The sequence below is a fragment of the Pleurodeles waltl genome, chromosome 7 (genome assembly GCF_031143425.1).
Source record: "Pleurodeles waltl isolate 20211129_DDA chromosome 7, aPleWal1.hap1.20221129, whole genome shotgun sequence".
Lineage (NCBI taxonomy): Eukaryota > Metazoa > Chordata > Amphibia > Caudata > Salamandridae > Pleurodeles > Pleurodeles waltl.
In genome coordinates, this window is record NC_090446.1 from 455,914,331 (window position 1) to 455,935,190 (window position 20,860).

The following is a 20,860-nucleotide window of genomic DNA, read 5'->3' on the forward strand; positions in this document are numbered from 1 at the left end:
GGGGACGGAGGCCCAGGAACACAGGGGAACTGGGAGGGCTGCTGTGCGACAGGGGGCGGACAGGCCCAGGGAACCCACTCTCCACGAGGCCCTCTCCTCCATCATGGGAGCCTACCACCACTCCCAGGAGACGATGGCAACGGTACTGGCCAAGTTTCAGGAGACCCAGCGCCTGCAGGAGGAACAGTATTCGGGCTTCAGGGAGGAACTCAGAGCCATCAATTCCACCCCGGGCACCATCGTAGGGGTGCTGAAGAAAGTACTCAATACCAGGAGGGACACTGTGGCACTACAAGGGGCCCCTGACACTAGCATGGACGATGAACTGCCCACCACCTCCGCCGGCGCTAGTGGACAGGAGGCACCGCCACAGAACCACCAGACCAGCACCCCACCCCCTGCAGAGGAAGAACCACCTCGCAAATGGTCCCTGAGATCCAGGACAAAGACAGAGAACGATGCCAAGACCTCACCAAGAAATGAGACCACCCTGATTTGTCATCCTAATGTCCCACTTTGTAACCCTGTCCATCCTTAAACTGCCCCAAGCTCCACTTCCTATGCACATTAGGGCAATGCACCTGTGTGACTAATAGACTGGACTCTGCCATGGACATTCCTCCACCATCAACCCTCACCATTTTGCTACCCCCTCCAATATTGAGCACTTAAATAAACACCCTTAAAGCACAAAACAATCTGGAGTCAGTCTGTGATTTCCGAATACTGTATTAGCAGTCACTGTGGCAAAAAACTCTTTCATTTGTAATGTCAACATACCTATGTCACACAGCTCTAGTCCATGAGGAATCAAAGCAGATGTCACACTGTGGGACCCACATCTGTGAAATCGTAAGGGAAAGTGACCATACACTGGGTGAAAACGACAGACAGTAGAGAGGTAGTAGTGTTTAAGTACATGTAGTAGGCAGGTTTGTATTCTTACCTGTGTTTCACTGGAAATATTGCTGGATCACTGAGTCCCTGTTGTCCATGTCTTCTTCTTCTGCTTCCTCGTCTTCACTGTCCACAGGCTCCACAGCTGCAACAACACCACCATCTGGATCATCCTCCTGCAGAAAAGGCACCTGTCGTCGCAAAGCCAAGTTGTGAAGCTTACAGCAGGTCACGATGATCTGGCACACCTTCTTTGGTGAGTAGAATAGGGATCCACCTGTCATATGGAGGCACCTGAACCTGGCCTTCAGGAGGCCGAAGGTCCGCTCGATCACCCTCCTAGTTCGCCCATGTGCCTCATTGTAGCGTTCCTCTGCCCTTGTCCTGGGATTCCTCGCTGGGGTCAGTAGCCATTACAGGTTGGGGTAACCAGAGTCACCTGCAAATGGCGAGGGACAACTGTTAGACACACACTAACCTGTAGGGATATCCCCAGATCCACACAACCATTCCCACTGACTTGCTTCCAGGTGCTCACCTAATAGCCACACACAGTGCCTCTGGAGTTGACCCATCACATAAGGGATGCTGCTATTCTGCAGGATGTAGGCTTCATGCACTGAGCCAGGTAACTTGGCATTTACATGGGAGATGTACTGGTCTGCCAAACTTACCATCTGTACATTCATCGAATGATAACTCTTTCTGTACACCTGTTCACTCCTGTGGGGGAGTACCAAAGCCACATGTGTCCCATCAATGGCACCTATGATGTTGGGGATATGTCCCAGGGCACAGAAATCACCTTTCACTGTAGGCAAATCCTCCACCTGGGGGAAAACGATGTAGCTCCGCATGTGTTTCAGCAGGGCAGACAACACTCTGGACAACACGTTGGAATACATAGGCTGGGACATCCCTGATGCTATGGCCACTGTTGTTTGAAATGACCCACCTGCTAGAAAATGGAGCACTGACAGCACCTGCACTTGAGGGGGGATTCCTGTGGGATGGTGGATAGCTGACATCAGGTCTGGTTCCAACTGGGTACACAGTTCCTGGATTGTGGCACGGTCAAGCCTGTATGTGATGATCACATGTCTTTCCTCCATTGTCGACAGGTCCACCAACGGTCGGTACACCGGAGGATGCCGCCATCTCCTCACATGTCCCAGTGGACGGTGCCTATGAAGGAAAACAGCGAGCACAGAGTCAAACAACTCAGAGGTACGTAAACACAGCTTCCACAGAACACCAATCATAATCTAAAATGTGGCCTGTATGTGTGTTGAGTCTAGGCCTAGGTATGTGTGACGCAGTTGAAAATTAAGCCATGTGGGCCCCTGAAATGGCGGCTGCCTGACCTCTAAAGTGGGACAATGGGATGTGAGGTAACTGCGCTGGCGTTGTACACCGTCGCGGTAGGCAGTCGAAGACTGCGGCGCACTACTGCATTGGTTAACATTGGACCCTATGGGTCCCAGGAGCCAATGACGATGTACGCCACTGGTGACGGTACGCACCGCCGCAGACGTGACCGCCATTTTCTATCTGTTCAATCACTCGATACCTGATCTTCGACAGGAGAGGACCTACACTGCAAGTGCTGCTGTGACCTCGGTCTGGAAGAGACAATGGCTCGAGTGTCTGGGGAAAGGGCCCCTGCCTTCACATCGGAGAAGTTGGGGAAACTCGTGTTTGGGGTCCTCCCCCAGTACACGCTACTCTACGGTCCTCCAGACAAACAGGTAGGTACACTGGGAGCATGCTGTACGGGCTATGCCTGTGTGGAGAGGTGTGGATGGAAGAAGGAAGGGGGGAGAGTGTGGCGTGCATGAACCGACGGTGAGTGCATGTGCCACATGGCAAGGGTAGGGATGGGGGGCCAATGACTGTGACGGTGCAGTTGGTAATATTCTCTTCCCCCTGTACAAATCATGTAGACCAGAAAAAATATATTTGGTGTGCCATTGCCAAGGACGTCCGGACCCTGGGGGTCTACCACAGACGGAGCACCCACTGCCGGAAAAGATGGGAGGACATTCGCCGCTGGAGCAAGAAGACGGCAGAGGCTCAGCTAGGGATGGCCTCCCAACATGGGAGGGGTGCCTGTCGCACCATGACCCCACTGATGTTCAGGATCCTGGCGGTGGCATACCTGGAGTTGGATGGGTGCTTGAGGGCATCACAGCAGCCACAAGGGGGTGAGTACACTCGCATTCTGCGCACAGTGGAGGTGTCTGGGTGGGGGAGGTGGGCTGTGGGTTTCCCTAGGCCAGGGCGAGTTCCGTAGGCAAGGTCCCTCCGTAAGGCAGGCCATGTGGCACCCCACCGCACCTCTGTAGAGTGCCAAGTACACCTAGTCATGCCCCTGTGTCATCCATGTGTGCAGATGTCGTCCATAGCCTAGTACGCCATTTCCCAGGAATTAAACAGTGGAGCCCAAGAGCGCGGCGTAGTGCAAGGGGCTTGTGTGTCTGTCGTGTCCGCCAACGGTAGCGGTAATGCATGCACTCAACATGTCTTTCTTCTGTCGTTCCCCCCCCCCCTTTTTGTGGTCTCCCTGTTCTTGTGTGCATTAGCATCATCAGGCGGAGGAGCAGTGGCACCGGAGTACGAGGGGGCTGCATCCCCCATGGCCATGGAGGGCCACACTACGGAATCGGACTTCACCAGTGGGACTGAGGGCGAGGGGAGCTCCACGGTGGGGACCGGAGCTGAGACCAGCGACACGGACTCGTCCTCTGATGGGAGCTCCCTTGTGCTAGCGGCAACATCTGTGCACCCCCCATCTACAGGTACAGCCGCCACCCCCCCTTCCAGCACCGCCCTCCCAGCAGCCCCTCAGCCGTTGCCCTGTGCCCGCTCACCCGGGAGGGTGGGCATCACCTTTGCCCCAGGCACCTCAGGCCCTGCCCCTGTCACCCCGCTGCCCTCAGTGAGGAGGCCACTGACCTCCTCAGGTCCCTCACTGTTGGGCAGTCTACCATTTTGAATGCCATCCAGGGTGTAGAAAGGCAGTTGTAACAAACACATGCATTCCTAGATGGCATTCATTCTGGTCAGGCGGCCCTTCAGCGAGCTTTTCAGACTCTGGCCTCAGCACTGATGGCAGCCATTGTCCCTGTGTCTAGCCTCCCCCCTCCAACTTCCTCCACCCAGACCTAATCCCCTGTACCCCAGCCTCTCCCAAGCACACCTCTAGACCAGCATGCGCACACCTCTAGACCAGCATGCACACACGTCAACACACAAGGGAAGCTCAGGCAAACATAAGCACCACACATCCCACAGGCACTCAAGCAAGCATCACACACATGCAGACACACCAACATCCACTGCCTCCACTGTGTCCCTCTCCTCCTCGTCTCCCTCCTCCCTCCCAGTCTAGTCTACACTCACACCTGCATGCACTACCTCTACAGCCACTACTACCATCACCAGCACACCCACCACCACACCCCACTCACGTGCAGTAACCACCCCCACTACCATTCACACGTCCCGTGTGCTCTCCCAGTGTGTCTGTGACGCCCCCTCCCAAGATACACAAACGCAGGCACACACCCACCCAACAGCCATCCACCTCACAACAGCCTCCAGCGCATGCACCTTCACCCAAAGTCAGCAAACGAACACCTCCTACAACCACAACCTCTTCCTCCACTCCCAAACCCCCTCCAGCTACCAGTCCCAGTGTCTCAAAAAACTTTTCCTGTCCAACCTTGACGTCTTTCCCACACCTCCCCCACCCCGTCCGCCTCCTAGGTCCCGAACTAGCACCTCAGCCACAACATCTCCGGGACCAGTGGTGCCTGTAGTCACCGGAATCTGGAGTGCACTAGCCACCAGGGCAGCCAGTGTGGCACGGAGCCACAGCACAGACAGTCCCCCACCTGTGAAGAATCAGAAGTTGGCCAGTGGCTGGCGGGAGAGGGGGAAGACTCCAGCCACCAAAGCCGCTCCAAGGGGTCCCGGTGGGAGTGTGCAGTCAGGTGCGGCACCTTCCAAGGTGGGGAAGGGCCACAAGAAACCAGGAAAGTCTAGGAGGAGCAGCACGGTGGAGGAGACCGCCATCATCCCCGCTGCCCAGGAGGCCACAGCCGTCATCCCCGCTGCCCAGGAGGCCACAGCCGTCATCCCCGCTGACCAGGAGGCCACAGCCGTCATCCCCGCTGACACAGAGAGGACCGCCAGCACAAGACCGGCTGGGCTAGAGAGGACCGCCAGCACAAGACCGGCTGGGCTAGAGAGGACCGCCAGCACAAGACCGGCTGGGCTAGAGAGGACCGCCAGCACAAGACCTGCTGGGCTAGAGAGGACCACCAGCACAAGCCCCGCTGGGACAGAGAGGACCGCCAGCACAAGCCCCGCTGGGATAGAGAGGACCTCCAGCACAAGCCCCGCTGGGCTAGAGAGGACCGCCAGCACAAGCCCCGCTGGGCTAGTGAGGACCGCCAGCACAAGCCCCGCTGGGCTAGAGAGGACTGCCAGCACAAGCCCCGCTGGGACAGAGAGGACCGCCAGCACAAGCCCCGCTGGGCCATGAAGGTCCGGCAGCAGCTGAGTCACTGCAAAGGAGCCCGCCGCTCCAAGCACTGCTGAACAGGGCACCACCATCTCAAGCACCGCTGAACAGGGCACCGCCGTCTCATGCACCGCTGAACAGGGCACCGCCGTCTCATGCACCGCTGAACAGGGCACCGCCGTCTCATGCACCGCTGAACAGGGCACCGCCGTCTCAAGCGCCGCTGAACAGGGCACCGCCGTCTCAAGCGCCGCTGAACAGGGCACGCAGTCTCAAGCATCACTGAACAGGGCACCACCGTCTCAAGCATCGCTGAACAGGGCACCGCCGTCTCAAGCACCGCTGAACAGGGCACTGCCGTCTCAAGCACCGCTGAACAGGGCACCGCCATCTCAACCAACGCTGGCCCATGAGCGCCAAGGGCACTGACGCTACTGAGTCCGTCAAAGGCAGAATGAAGCACTCTGGGCACCATGCCCCCTCCAGAACCAGTGGAGAGATCCATCCACTACGTCTGTCCTTAGCTGGATGAAGCACTCTGGGCACAATGCCCCCTTCCAGAACCAGTGGAGAGATCCATCCACTACCTCTGTCCTTAGCAGGATGAAGCACTCTGGGCACAATGCCCCCTCCAGAACCAGTGGAGACTGTTATCCACTTGAGAGACTGTGGCTTTGCACTCCCCAGGATTGAACAGTGGGCAACCCACCCACTGTATATTCTTGAGAGACTGTAGCTTTGCACTCCCCAGGATTTAACGGTGGGCATGTGGCCCTCTCGTGGATTTGGCGTTGTGCACTCAACCGGCTGAGGTGCCCCCCCTTTCCCTCCCCCTGAGGTGCCTGTTTTCTTGCTCTATGATGCCCCTGTAGTGTTCTCTCCGTCATGGTCGTGGATCTTGTGTGGGCCTTGCCCATACTGTGTGGGCCCAGTGTTCCACAGACTTAATTGGAGCACTACCTGGACTACTATGCTTGGTGTATATATATATTTTTGCCTACTTGCTTTTAATATATTACAATGGTTACACTCATTTTCTTTTGTCTTTGCATTCTTCCGGGGGGTTGGAGGGTGTAACTATAACGTATCATGATGTATTATTAGTGTGTGTGTTGTCGTGGGTGAGGGCGGGGGTGTTGCGTGTGTGTGTCCCTGTTTTTTCCCTCCCCCCTCCCCTGTGTCGTAGGTGCAGTACTCACCGTGGTCTTCGCTGCTGGCGTTCGTGCTCCTGGTAGAGGAGCAGGAAGACTATTGCAGGGATAATTTGGAGTTCCGGCTCCATGGCGTCCTAGTTCCTCGTGGGGTGTGTAGAGGTGAGCGTTTTCCCTTCGGAATCCTGTTTCCGCTGTGTTTTTATACGCGGTGAATACGCCCCGGAAAAGGTGGCGGATTGGTAGGTTGTGATACTGTGGGCGGTACTTTGTCCTCTGCCTGTCTGTTGGCGGTGACCGCCGCGCTGTTTGTTTGTACCGCCGTGGCGGTCGGAGTGTTAAAGTGTCTGTCTTTGTTGGCGGTTTCCGCCACGGTCGTAATTGCTAAAATTTTACCGCCGGCCTGTTGGCGGTCTTACCGCCGCTTTAACACCGACCGCCAGGGTTGTAATGACCACCTAAGACCTCGTTGGAAGCTAAGATTGACTCAGTATCTCTGGAGGTGAACTTGTTGAGAGTGGATCATCGTAAACTTGCAGAAATGGTAACCCAAACCAAAGCAATCACACAAACTGTATCGCCGACCTTCCAATCAATGCAAACGTAAATAACGTCCAGGCAAGACGTTCACGGCGCAACAACAACTGTTTTACTGGTTTCCCTGAGCACTCAGAACTTCCCAGCACCAAACTGTTCTTGGAAAAATGTCTTCTATCGACGGTGCTAAAAGATAAAACACTCTTATTATATTATCTCTCATGCATTGTTTTAGGAATGATGTCTAACACACCCTCACGGACCCATGCTCCACAATATAGATTCTTGACCTGGAATGTAAGGAGTATGGCATCCTACACCAAACGCTATAGACTACATTCACATCTCAAACGCCATGGACTGCACATTGCTATGCTTCAGGAGACACATCTTACATCCTCAGAGCTAAGCAAGGTGCGATCTAGGTGGCGAGGACAAACATACAGCACTACTACATCTGCATACGCCAGGGGAGTCCTCATATGGGTGGCCCCTGGAATCCCCTTTGCCCTTACGACACAAACTATAGATCCAGATAGCAGATATGTCATCTTGGAAGGTAGGCTAGATGGCACACCCATTAACCCGGTGGCCGTATATGCCCCTAATGCGAACCAAATACAATTCCTACATTCTCTGACACCGGCACTATTCCAAGACCCATTTGTTCCGGCAATCTGGGGTGGAGACTTTAGTTGCATCCTGGACCCTCAACTGGACCGCTCTCACCCCCTATTATCAACTGCCACCAGTAATCGTATTGCCCACTACTTTCGGACTTGGAGTACACATATGGGACTTGGTGATATATGGTACATGGGTCATGCGCACGATCGTGAATACTCATTTTAGTCCCCTGTACATGACCTCCATACTAGGATGGATATCCTATTTAGCACCGCTAACAACGGACCCCTGCTAGATCGCTCAGAGTACCTAGCAAAAACACACTCAGACCACAGACCACTAACAGCAATACTGACTTGGGGTTTACCGCGACCCTCCATACCTACCTGGCACCTACAAATGGAGGCTCAATTGGATCCTCCATTCTGGGAGTCGTTATCGCAAACCATCCAACAATACTTTCTAACAAACGCTGGCTCAACCTCTTATCGGGCAATAGAAGAGGAAACTCATAAAGTGGTGATCCGTGGTCACTGCATGGCTTCTACCTGGGGAGTTAGGAGGCAATAACTGCGTGACCTCTCTGAAGTAGAACGGGACTTATGTGAAGCGGAAATACATGATGTGGGGTGAACTGTATCGCCATCACAACTCCGTCAGCTCCGCGATGCGGAATTCACCTTAAGTCACCACAATTATCGTACACGAATGGCTCTACAACATGCCCAAGGAGCTCGCTCGGGTGAGGTGCTTGCCTGGCTTCTCCGCAAGGTGCACCGTGGTACGCTGGCTATATTAATTAGGACGCAGGATGGCACAGTAGCCACTTCACAATTGGCTATCAACAACACTTTTCATAATTACTACCGACAGTTATATGAGAAACTGGTTGACCTGGAGGTGGGCCCTATACGGGATTTTTTGCTGGGAATATCCTTCCCTAGGCTCATGGCCCCACAATGTGCTATTATGGAGGAACCAATAAAATTAGAGGAGATCAAAGCACTATTATTACCCCTAGATTATTGGAGGTTTATCATGAGGCATTTGAGCAGGGCTCCCTGCCACACTCTTTATGCGAGGCCCTGAATGATGTGTTACCTAAACCAGGGCGTGATGCAACTGATGTACGGTCCTATTGCCCTTACTCAACTTAGACTGTAAAAAAATGGGAAAGGTACTAGCTAACCGAATACTCCCTGTAATGCACACATTAGTACACCATGATCAATCAGGCTTTATACCAGGCCGCACCACATTTCTCAATATCAGGCGCCTTTTACACTTAATCCACAATACGTCACCCGGGGACACACATCAAGTGGCAGTCACCCAAGACATAGAGAAAGCCTTTGACACGCTGGGATGGGATTTCCTCTTTGCATGTCTTGAAAGAATGGGATTCGGACCTCATCTTTTGCGATGGGTTAAAACACTGTCTGGGGAGCCATTGGCTAGGGTGAAGACGGGCCGGGTGATATCGAGCTGTTTCAAAATAAAGCAAGGGACACAATAGGGTGCCCTCTGTTCCCCCTCCTCTTTGCCTTGGCCATGGAACCCTTGGCATGCTACCTGCTGAACCAAACTGATTGGCCTAAATCATGTGTGTTCCCGTTGGCACTGTGTTCCCCTGTTGAGAGACCTACTAGGAGCAATTCCTGCTTACAATGGCAACATGATACTTTCAAGTATCTGGGAGTTAATATCTATCATACGTCAAAAGACCTTCTTGATGGCAACTTACATAGGGCGATAGCAAATATACGCTCATCTCTTACTTTTTGGCAATCATTACCGTTATCACCGATTGGTAGGGTGGCAATATCCAAGATGTTAATCCTACCCTGGCTGCTGTAGTTTTTATTGGCATTACACATAGTGATACCGCGGTGTAATGGTGTAGTTTCCTCGGGATCTGCACGCTGCCGAAGAAGAAGGCCAACCTCCCAGTGTCACCAACTCAGAAAGCATTAATAGCACAGAGTTATGATGAAGCCAGGCGGGGGGGAAGGGAATTAGGGTAGGGAACAGCTGGGAGAGAGATCTGAAAGGAAAAAGTTAGAGCAAATATGCATATACCCATTCGTGACAATCGAACTCAACATTAGAACCTTTGCGTACATGCATCTCCATAATACCAGATTGAAACTCTTTATGAATCGGGCAATAGCTCCTTCTGTAAATCACGAAACCAAAACGAACTGAGACCTCAGAGTCCAGAGAAGACTAGAGTTTTTAGACTATGGACACTCTCTTAAATATCAATCATGGAACCACTTATGCATTGATAAAACTCTAAATATTAGATCTCAGTTTAGAAACTCGTAAACACTTAAATGAGTTTTTTCACGTAATATAAAACACCTTAATATGTATGTCACCAAATTTAATTATATACATCACGCATATCTAGATCTTCAAAGCATCCATTGCATGTACCCTACACATGAGCCGGTTTGTCCACATTGTACCTCCCCCTCAGCTGGTTTTTACCATATGGTATGTGACTGTCCAGTCTTACAGACTACTTGGCACAAAATTACCAAGATGATATCAGAAATTACTGCTCATCTTCTACCTGTGACACCGACCTCCTGCCTGCTAAGCATTCGCACAAAAAAGAAAGGAGATAAATACCTTCACAGGTTTATTGACTTAGCATTTGTGCTATTCAAACGCAGGATAGCCATGTCATGGAAATCTCCGACTCCCCTATCCATATCGCAATGGTTAAAAGGCTTATTGATTTGGTCTAAAGCAGAAGCTTATCATCTCCGATGTCTCTGAGCCCGGGCATTCTTTAGAAAGGAGTGGAATGCTGGGACCCCCTAGTTCTGAAGGTGGAGGCCAAAAATGATTTACATCCATACTGAGATATTTGATCATCATTGGAACACACATTGCTACTCCACACCTATATACCCACTCAGATGCCGAAGGTGAAAGCTTACACTGCAAATCCCCTCTTCCCTTTGGATACTCCACAGACTACAATACACTGCAACCATTCTACCCCATAGTGTTGTATACAACTACACGCAAGCATCGTTTTTGTTTTTCTCACATGGTTAACAGCTTTAATGTTATATAAAATATTTGTTTGTACACTAATATGCTCTTTAGAAAAATGAGGAAAGCTCCATCAGAATATTTTCTGAAAATATGTAATTTGTAATTTCCCGCCGCACTGTTAATTGGAACAACGGAACATTATTTTGTATTGTATCACTCAAAGTTTTTGAAAATCAATAAACAAACGTAAGAAAAAAAAGTATGATTTTTGTAATGTGCTTGAACGGGTTGCACCACAGTACTCATCTATATCTACTTTTAATGGAGGGGCAGGAATGTCCATAACTGATTATATATTTTCTAGTAGGAATTTTCTCAAATATACTGTGGATGGGGCAGTTCTCCGTAGGATCTATAGCAATCACAATCCTCTTTTTATGCCCGGAGCATCGCTCTTGGGTCACCTCAGTGGGGGGTATGAATGTCCATCAAAGGGAGACGGATGCAGGCTGGTAAGAGGACTGCTAATTTGTGTGATGTCTGTGCAGATCATTTGAATATGCTCTATGGCTGTCTTAGGCAGACCCACGATTCCACCTGTAGTGTTCACACTTTCTTGGTTCTGGGTTATATTATTAAATCTTACTTTTTGAAACCAAAAGTAAGCACCAGGACGGCCGATCATTCCTGGTTTGATAAGGCATATAGAGACCTAATAGATGCATGCACAGTTCCTTAAGGGTTACAACCGTAGGGACTCGGTGGCTGTTACCTCCTTCAGAAGCTTATATAAACGGTCTATTAGCATAAAGAAGGCGAAGCTTAAGGAGCAAGTCTGGACCACCCTGGCCAGCTCCTGCGGGATTAGAAATACTGGCTTGTTTTGGCACACTGTCAATGACAATAAACTCTTTAAAGCCGACCACAATCTGATATGTGCTTATATAAGTGCAGATGCTTGGGTGGATCACTTTAGACAAGAGTACCACATGATCGATTTAGTCAGTGGGAAATTTCACATTTGTATGCCAACTTTCACCTGGGGATCAAATTCACTGTGGACGAAGTAGCTGAAGCCATCCTTGAAAGCTTCATACACAAACCCCCAGGGTCCAATGGGGTACCTATGGATTTACATAAGTTGGAGGTGGCTTTGTGGGCACCCATTATTACAAATGATGCCAATTCAGACAGCAAAAGCGGCTAGCCCCAGTCATGGCACTCAGCCATTACTGTCCCCATTTTAAAAAAAAAAGGGAACAGAGCATCCCCCTATTGTAGTCCAGGGTGAAAGTCATCGGTAGGGTTTATCCCAAATAGAATTATGTTGTGGGTTACTGACAAACAAATTATCTCCGATGTTCAGTTCAGCTTTAGATCCGATCTGGGCACACAAGAATAGTGTCCCAATTTGTACCTAATAATCAACAAGTATACATTAGCTAAAGGCGGCCCGGCCTAGCTAGCCTTTATGGATCTGGCCTGTGCTTCTAACAGCGTTTGTCAGATCCAAATTATGGGAAACGTTACAACCAATGGGGATAGATAATGGTGTGCTGTCTTTTTTACGTGCCCCCACCCTAGACCTTAACACATCCATTAGATTTGGTGAATGTATTGAGAGGTGGTTGGCCTGGGCCGAGGTGTCCAGCAGAGATGTGTTCTGGCACACATTTTGTTTCTTTTATATACTAATGACTTGGATTTTATTACAAGAAAGGAGGCTCCTATTATGCTTCCTTTTCTTGCTTTATTTTAAACAGCAGCCAAGATAAAGCAGAACTACATATCCCATGAAACATAGCGAGTGATGTAAATGATGAGGTCATAAAGAATAACCAATGAAAAACATTCAACCACAATAATTATCTTAACTGCGAACAACAAGCCCTCTTTTCTTGCTGCTCGCAGTCAAGATAAGTTCTTTAACCTCATCTTATGTTTACATGTTATGTATTGTCTTATTTTCTATCACTTGGTTTCCTTATAATCATTACTAGTTTAATTTTAAAAACCTTTGTTTTTTCATATGTATATTTGAATTATTTCCTTTCTTCTTTTCGACTCTTATTGCCGTTTTAAGCGCTCGCGTCGCGCTTTCGCGGCCGAGCCGAACGTTCTGAGAACGTTCGGCTCTTCCGCCTCGCGCTCCTGAAGTAAGCGTCTTTCTCTTCAGAGCTTACCTCGGAGCTGCGCGGCGGTCCTGGGAGACTCTTGCTTTCTCGGAGAGTTTCTCCCCTCCGGTCGCCTTTGAAGAGGTTTCCTCACACGTCCTGTTCCGGCTCGGCTTGCAAGACCGGACACGCCTCTTTCCCTTGAGAGTGTGTTGTCCTCTTCACGCCCACTTTGCTTGGTGTTATTTGGCTTAACCCTTTCTTCACCGCATTTCATTTGGAATTTATTTGGCATTCTTTATCAATTTGTGGAATTTTTCTGCCTGGCATCTTCATTTATTTGTTAGTTCGTTATTTATTTTCTTAGCTAATAATGGCTAAAAAAGGAGAGGATAGCTCCAGTAAAGTTGATCTGGACAATTTACGTGCAGATTTAAATTCTTTTATTCAGGATACGGTCCAACAGGCGGTATCTACATCTATGTTACAAATGTCCCAAAAATTGGAATCATCTTTTAAAAAATTGTCCGCTCGAAACTCTGACGTTTCTGAAACTGTCAGGGGCAAAAAACGCTCTTTTACAAAAGCGCAGGTGAAATCAAGCGCTGATGACTCTCCCCAGGTTGCTGGTCCTTCCCCCCGTAAGGAGCTTAATACGGTGGAAACGGATCCCTCTCCTCTTGAAATAACGCAGTTGAGGGATACTGATGATGATATGGATTATAATGGTGGAGATTTTGATGATATTCAGGATCCTGATGATCTCTGGCAAGGGCCTTCGGAGAAAAGGCAAAACATTTCTCCATTTGATTCGAATTCTTCTCGTGTTTATGATTTTACTGTTCTCGATGCTCTGGGAGAACCAATGTTTGATCCCACTTTGATACATCACCCAAATTCCACCGAATGGTTTCCTTCTGATCATGTGGCGGATTACGTTTTGTGTCATTTAAGACATTCTTTGGACAAAGCCACAAGAAACAAATTGCGATCAGAATGTCCCCGGCCCTCCCTCCCGCACAGCATAACTTCCACTCCTGCGATAGATCCTAATATGCTTTTATTCTTCTCTAAATTTGGAAAGGATCCGAAAAAAGGAGTTGATCGTGCATGGTCCGTGTGTCAGGACAAGCTTTTAGATTTGGTCGGTCCTTTAACCAGAATTCTCGATTTAGCTGAAGATGCCAGGCTGGAGGGTACCCAAATTGATCCTGACGCTTTGTCCAACTGGGTCCAACGGGCGATTTGTTTATTAGGAAATGCGAACACTGCCATGTCCCAGGAGAGACGAAAGAGTCTGTTGCTCAAAATAGAACCTAAATTGGGCAGTTTGGCGTCTAGAGAGGAGGGACTACAAGCTAATGGTCTTCTTTTTGGGGACTCGTTCATCAAAGAACTTAGTAGATATGTTTCTACGTTTACAACACTGGATAAAGCCCAAACCTCGATGAAGAAGATTTTCAACTCTAGGGTTTTTGGCAGGGCCGGTAAAGGAAGGAGCCGCTTTACCAGCCGCTTCACCTACCGTGGTAGCAGCTTCAGAGGCTCCTCTTTCTACTTCCCCGAGTTCAGACCTCAATTCTATCCTCAAAGGGGGAGAGGTTTCAGGACCAGAAGTTACCGTCACAGAGGGGGACAAGTCTCAGGTAAGAGTTTTGAATTTTGGCCATCTTCCGGTGGGAGGTCGGTTAGCCCATTTTCTGTCAAATTGGTTTTGAATTACCGCGGACCCTTGGGTTCTTCAAACCATTCAGGGGTATTGCATAGATCTCTATCAGATTCCCTCCCAAACTTCCCCTCCTCCTCCTCTAAGATTTTCTCAGGAACAATCCCATCTGATGAATTTGGAAATTTTGACTTTGGTTTCAAAAAATGTGATAGAGCGGACATGTTTTCATCCCTCGGGTTTTCTCAGTACCATATTTTTGGTTCAAAAGAAAAACAAAACGTTTCGGCCAGTTATAAACCTAAGACTGTTCAACAACTACGTAGTTTACAACCATTTCAAAATGGAGACAATCCTCCATCTCAGAGACATTCTGTTAGAGGGCGACTGGTTTGTCCGTCTGGATCTTCAAGACGCTTATTTTGCGATCCCGATCCATCCCTTTTACAGGAAATTCCTTCAGTTTCAATGGGAAGGTTCGATTTTCCAGTTCAAAGCTCTCCCATTTGGGCTCGCTTCGGCTCCTTGGTGCTTCACAAAAGTAATGAAGCCGGTGGTAGCCTTTTTAAGGGCCCAGGGCATAAGATTAATCATCTATCTAGACGATTTTCTTATAATGGCTCAGAACAAGGATACCCTGTTGCAACACTTACATGTCTCCCTTCACCTGTTACAGTCCCTTGGGTTTCTGGTAAACATGGAGAAGTCTTCTCTAGTTCCCTCCACTCAAGTAGAGTTTCTAGGTTTCCTCATAGACTCTCAAACTACATCTCTTTCACTGCCGCTTCAAAAGGTGACGCGAATAAAACACGAATTACAACAGATCCTCAGTCTCTCCCATGTTTCTCTTCGGTCTCTGGCGAGAATTGTAGGTCTTTTATCCTCTTCCATTCAGGCCATATTTCCAGGTCCGTTACATTACAGGGCTCTTCAAAGGTTAATGATTCGCCATCTCCGAAAAGGTCTTCAATATTCAGATATAGTCCTGTTGGATCAAGACTCTCGTGCAGAGATACGGTGGTGGCTCGATCATTTGGAAGCCTGGAACGGAAGAGCTATTTTCTCTTCGGCCCCAGATCTAGTATTAGAATCCGATGCAAGTCGGACAGGTTGGGGGCGCAAGATGTGGCAACGTCTCGACTGGAGGCGTATGGTCAGAGAGGGAGTCTGTCTTGCACATAAATTGTTTAGAGATGCTTGCAGGCTCCTTTGCTCTGAGGACGTTCGCAAAGGACAAGGTAAGTTGCTCTATTCTTTTAAAGATGGACAACATTTCCACAGTAAAGTATATCAATCATCTGGGAGGAACGAGATCCAAGCCCCTTGCGGATCTAGCCAAAAGCTTTTGGGAGTTTTGCCTCCCTCTGAAGTTGTCGGTCACGGCTCAATATCTTCCAGGAAAAATGAACACAATAGCAGATTGGTGTTCACGCTATCTAAAAGACTCCAGCGATTGGCATCTTCATCCTTCAGTATTCAACAATCTTTCTTCAATGTTCGGTATCATGTCAATAGATCTGTTCGCTTCACGGTTAAATTCTCACCTCCCAAAGTTTTACAGCTGGAGACCGGATCCTCAAGCTCTCGCTACGGACGCTTTTCTCCAGGACTGGTCTCCCAGTCTGAATTATGCTTTTCCTCCTTTTGCGATGATAGCCAGAGTCCTTGCCCAGGTTCGTCGTCAACGAGCTTTCCTGGTATTAGTGACTCCCTTTTGGCAGACACAGCCTTGGTTCCCTTCGGTTCTGGAGTTATCAATAGATTGTCCGGTTCTGATTCCTTCGTTTCCAGAGCTCCTCCTCGATCCAGAGGGTCGTCCTCACGAAATGGTTCTCAATCAAACTCTAACTCTTGTGGCTTGGAAGATTTCGGGTCAGCCTGGAGAACCCCCGGAATTTCGGAAGAAGCTGCCCAGTATATCCGCCATTCTTGGGCCCCGGGAACATCTAAGGTTTACAGGTCTGCCTGGTTGGTCTGGTGTGGCTGGTGTTTGGACAGGAATTCAGATCCCTTTTCAGCCGATGTGACTTTAATCGTTAATTTTTTAGCTTCTCTAGCCTCCCAGGGGAAAGCATACAGAACGGTAAATACTAATAGATCTGCCATTTCTGCCGAACATATCCGAATAGATGGAAAACCTGTTGGGGAACATCCTTTGGTGTGCCGGCTTTTGAAGGGAGTAAGATTTTCTCATCCTCCGACGTCTAAATACACATATTTATGGGATGTGAATTTGGTTTTGGATTTATTTAATTCTTGGCTTGATAATGATTTACTTTCTTTGAAGTATCTGTCTGCAAAGCTAACTATGTTGTTATGCTTAGTTTCATTGAAACGTGTTTCTGATGTTAGAGCTTTGGACGTCTCCTCTGTCCAGTTTTCTCCTTCTAATGTGTCTTTCAGGATTTATAGAAGAACTAAGACTAACATTTCTGTGGTTCATTATCCTTACTTCCCTTCACATCCTAAACTCTGTGTTGCTAAATGTTTAAAAGTTTACATTGCTAGAACTGCTGATTTAAGAATGTCCTCTTTCTCCCAGTTGCTAATATCTTTTTCTAAACCTCATAAACCTGTTTCCTCTCCTACCCTTGCTCGCTGGGTTAGGTGGGTCATGGCCCTTGCGGGTATTGACACTACTTCTTTTGGAGCACATTCGACCAGAGGTGCTATGGCTTCTAAAGCTCTTTTAGCTGGAGCTCGATTGGAGGACATTCTTAGATCGGCGGATTGGTCTAATGTTTCCACTTTTAAGACGTTCTATTGTAAACCTATTTCTTCAATGGCTGATTCTGTTGTTAATATGCTTTAAACAAGCATAATAGGAGCCTCCGTTCTTGTAATAAAATTCAGATTTTCCTAGCTTTAGTAAAAGAAAGTCTAGATTTTATTAAAGAAGCGGAGGCGAGTATTATCCCACCGCTCTTATTAACCCACCCTTTTCTTTTCCAGTGCCGGTTTCCCCTGCACCAACCGCTTCGACTTGAACATGCTGGTTTTGTGTCAAAGACCCTTCCTTTGAAAGATCTTTCTTCTGGTTGCTCCCACGATCAGCGGACAGTGCCTCCCGGATGTTGTGATATCCACCTGAAGTCGTCTCCTCCTTCTTCCCTGGACTTTGCCAAGGACTTTTTCACGCTATTAATGGCTTTTTCTATTATTTTGATTATTATTCCTTTATTCCGTCCACTTTGATCTGCTCCTGCAAGAAAAGAGGGCTTGTTGTTCGCAGTTAAGATAATTATTGTGGTTGAATGTTTTTCATTGGTTATTCTTTATGACCTCATCATTTACATCACTCGCTATGTTTCATGGGATATGTAGTTCTGCTTTATCTTGGCTGCTGTTTAAAATAAAGCAAGAAAAGGAAGCATAATACTCGCCTCCGCTTCTTTAATAAAATCTAGACTTTCCTTTACTAAAGCTAGGAAAATCTGAATTCTACCCTATTTGGTAAGGGCAGAGACATGCTGACCATGAATGGCCGGAGTGTCCCTATCCTTTTATACACAGATCATGCTGTTTTAATATCAAGAGCACCTAATGGTCAACAGTTACTTTTATATACCTTTGTTAGTTTTATGGATTGTCTAGGTCTGGTTATGAACTGAGCTAAAACCTTTGTAAAAGCTTGTGGTCCTAAAAACCTGAAGTCGCAATGTTTCACACTCCGGGGTACTCCAATTGCAAGATACCACAAATTTCCCTATTTGGGCGTCACATCTGACTCCCAGAGGACTTGGGTTTCCTGTTCGAAAGATAGAAGGCTTACGCTTTATAACACGACTGGCTACCTATTCAGCCTGGCCTCCGACATTGGAAATAAGCCCACAGCACCCCTTATTGAAATTTATAAAAGAAAGTGCATTCCTGTTTTATCTTCTGGTTCTGGTTTGTGGGGTTACAATTTGGGCAAATGTTTGCAGGGTGAGGAAAACAGAGCACGCTGGTGCTTCCTTTGTGTATCGCCAAGGTCACCGATATATGCTGTCCATGGGGAACTCAAACTATCTTATGTGGCTGTTTGCATCAACTTGCCCCCCTTAATGTTATGGTGGTCTATTTGGTGTAATCCTGTAGCTTCTCTGTACAGAGAGGTCATCATGGATTGTCTCCTATGTGATAAGGGTTACTATATGCTCTGTTTAAAGTATATTAAGGATACCTTTGCCAAGTTAAGAAGACTTGATATTTTTCCTATGCGTGCCAACTTATCTATGTGGGATAAAAGTTGGGCTAAATCCAGCTTTAAGGAATATAGAAGAGGGAAAAGAGAGTTGTCCAACCTGAGGAAGCCTGCCAATCGAGACAAGCTGATGGTCCAAACCACACTGGGGATGGGATCCTATTTGGAGTTGGTGCCTAATGCCTGCGATAGGGTATTAGTGACTAGATTTATGCTTGGTCAGAGTAAGAGTCATCTCTCTTTTCCTTTGGGCCAGCTTGACAATAAAACTATCCTGGTTTGCCCCTTTGAATAGTACTCCCTGCAAATCCGGGAACACTTTGCATTTTTCTATAGGTTTTACTGTAGCTATACCAGACGTTTTTTAGACCCACTTCTTAGAGGTGCTTCGGTGACCAGTCATATCCAGGCACTTTTAATTTTTCAGATGATTCCTACAACTGAGGACTGTGTAGCTGTTGTTACTTTTCTTAAATATAGCCTTTGGCGCAGGCAAACATTAATGTTTTAGATCGCAATTTATTTACTTCAGTGCAACGTTGTGTACTTAGATTATTTTCTTGGTGACCCCGAACATCCCTGTTAATTTAGTGGACCAATTTGAGGTTTTAATTGACAAGTTATGTGTTGAGTGAGCCCCCTGACTGCGTGTTGTACTTATTATCTTGCTATTGCAATGTATTATGTTGCGTTGGTTCACCTGTAGTGCTGTTTTTTATTGTAACTGTCTTAAACTGATGTTTTATTGTACTTTCATGGTTTCTTTATTGCTGAGTAAAGTAACGTCGCCTTCTGAACGGGCATGGCTCATTCGCTACACTTGTCCTCTGTGGAGTGCTTGGATTTTACACATTCCCTTTAACTTCAGTGCCATAACAACGAGGACTGCACCCCACTCTACACATTATTCCGGCACCACTGGTCACAACAGAGCATGCGTCGATGGTGAGCACTCAGTGGTCAGCATGTGACATATCATGTGACGACGATCTGTGGACTATTGAGAGATCTCCCAAGTCTTAGATGCCATTTGTCATACAAACTTCATATGTAAAACATCCTATTGAGAAACAACTCGATCTACATTCAAACAATAACCTTTTAAACGGTTCCATACATTACAATAAGAGTTTACCCATATCGAATTTCTGGGTTGGTGGCAGGAGGAATTGTAGTGAAACTAGGATTGTTAATACATTATAAAAAATCTTGTATGACATCAGCTAAGATGACTTTTTGGGGTTTCTGGGAGAATTGAGAAAGTGTGCTCTGATGTCGCTTGAGGAAATGGTGAGAAAGACACACTGAGGACACACAAGAAGGCGATGTGCAAACTGTGTCTTGAGGAAGTAAAGTATGATATGCTTGCTCTAATTTTCTTTCTTGACAATATTTCTGGACTCAGTGCAATTCAGGGAGTTGCCAAGGACAAAGGTGATTACCTGAGAAGCGATGAAGCCCAAAGAAAGTACATTCAGAAAGAGAATTGCAGATGGAGTGGATTCAGAAAGAGAAGTGTGGGAGGGGGAAAAGGACAGAAATGACCAATACAGGGGAGAATGGTGTGAAAGTGAGAACAAAGTGACTGACTCATGACGCCCCCTTCTACAAACCTTTGAAATGCTTAATTTACAATCTATTTCAGACTTTTTCAGAACTGAATCATTTTCAATCTTAATTATCCACAACATTGTGGTTACTTATTTATGCTACATTGAAAATAATTAGTACAAATAAGCACTGGAAAGCCATCAGGATAGTCTTGTTTTAGGTGTATGTATGTGTTCCTTGTTGGAATGCCCATATGTTGTTGTGTGATAGGTTTGGATGTGCTAAGAAATACAAATATTGATCAGCTGGCATGCTGTGTCAGGCACAGAGTTCTACTTCAAGTGTTTTAGGCCATATCATTAAATATATAGGCCCACTTCTCTTATAAAGAATTTGCAGTTAAGCTTCTTTAGTCGCTCATCTTCTATAGAACCTCCCTCACCTTTTTTCATCCCACTGGGAAACAGCGAGCATGGGCTGCAGTTGGCTCAATGACTGAGTGCATTAATAAGTAAAGGGTGAGTGAATGCGACGATGGAGGTTGAATGAGTACACCTGCAGAAATATGGTTGGAAATTGCATGAATGGGGC

The 20,860-nt window shown here is 47.5% G+C and overlaps 1 protein-coding gene across 3 annotated transcripts in view; it reads right to left on the minus strand.

Annotated features, from left to right (window-relative positions):
- LOC138304181 (structure-specific endonuclease subunit slx1-like) overlaps positions 1–20,860 on the minus strand; it is a 164,354-nt gene that overhangs the window by 119,482 nt on the left and 24,012 nt on the right. The gene's annotated exons all lie outside the window — the stretch shown is intronic.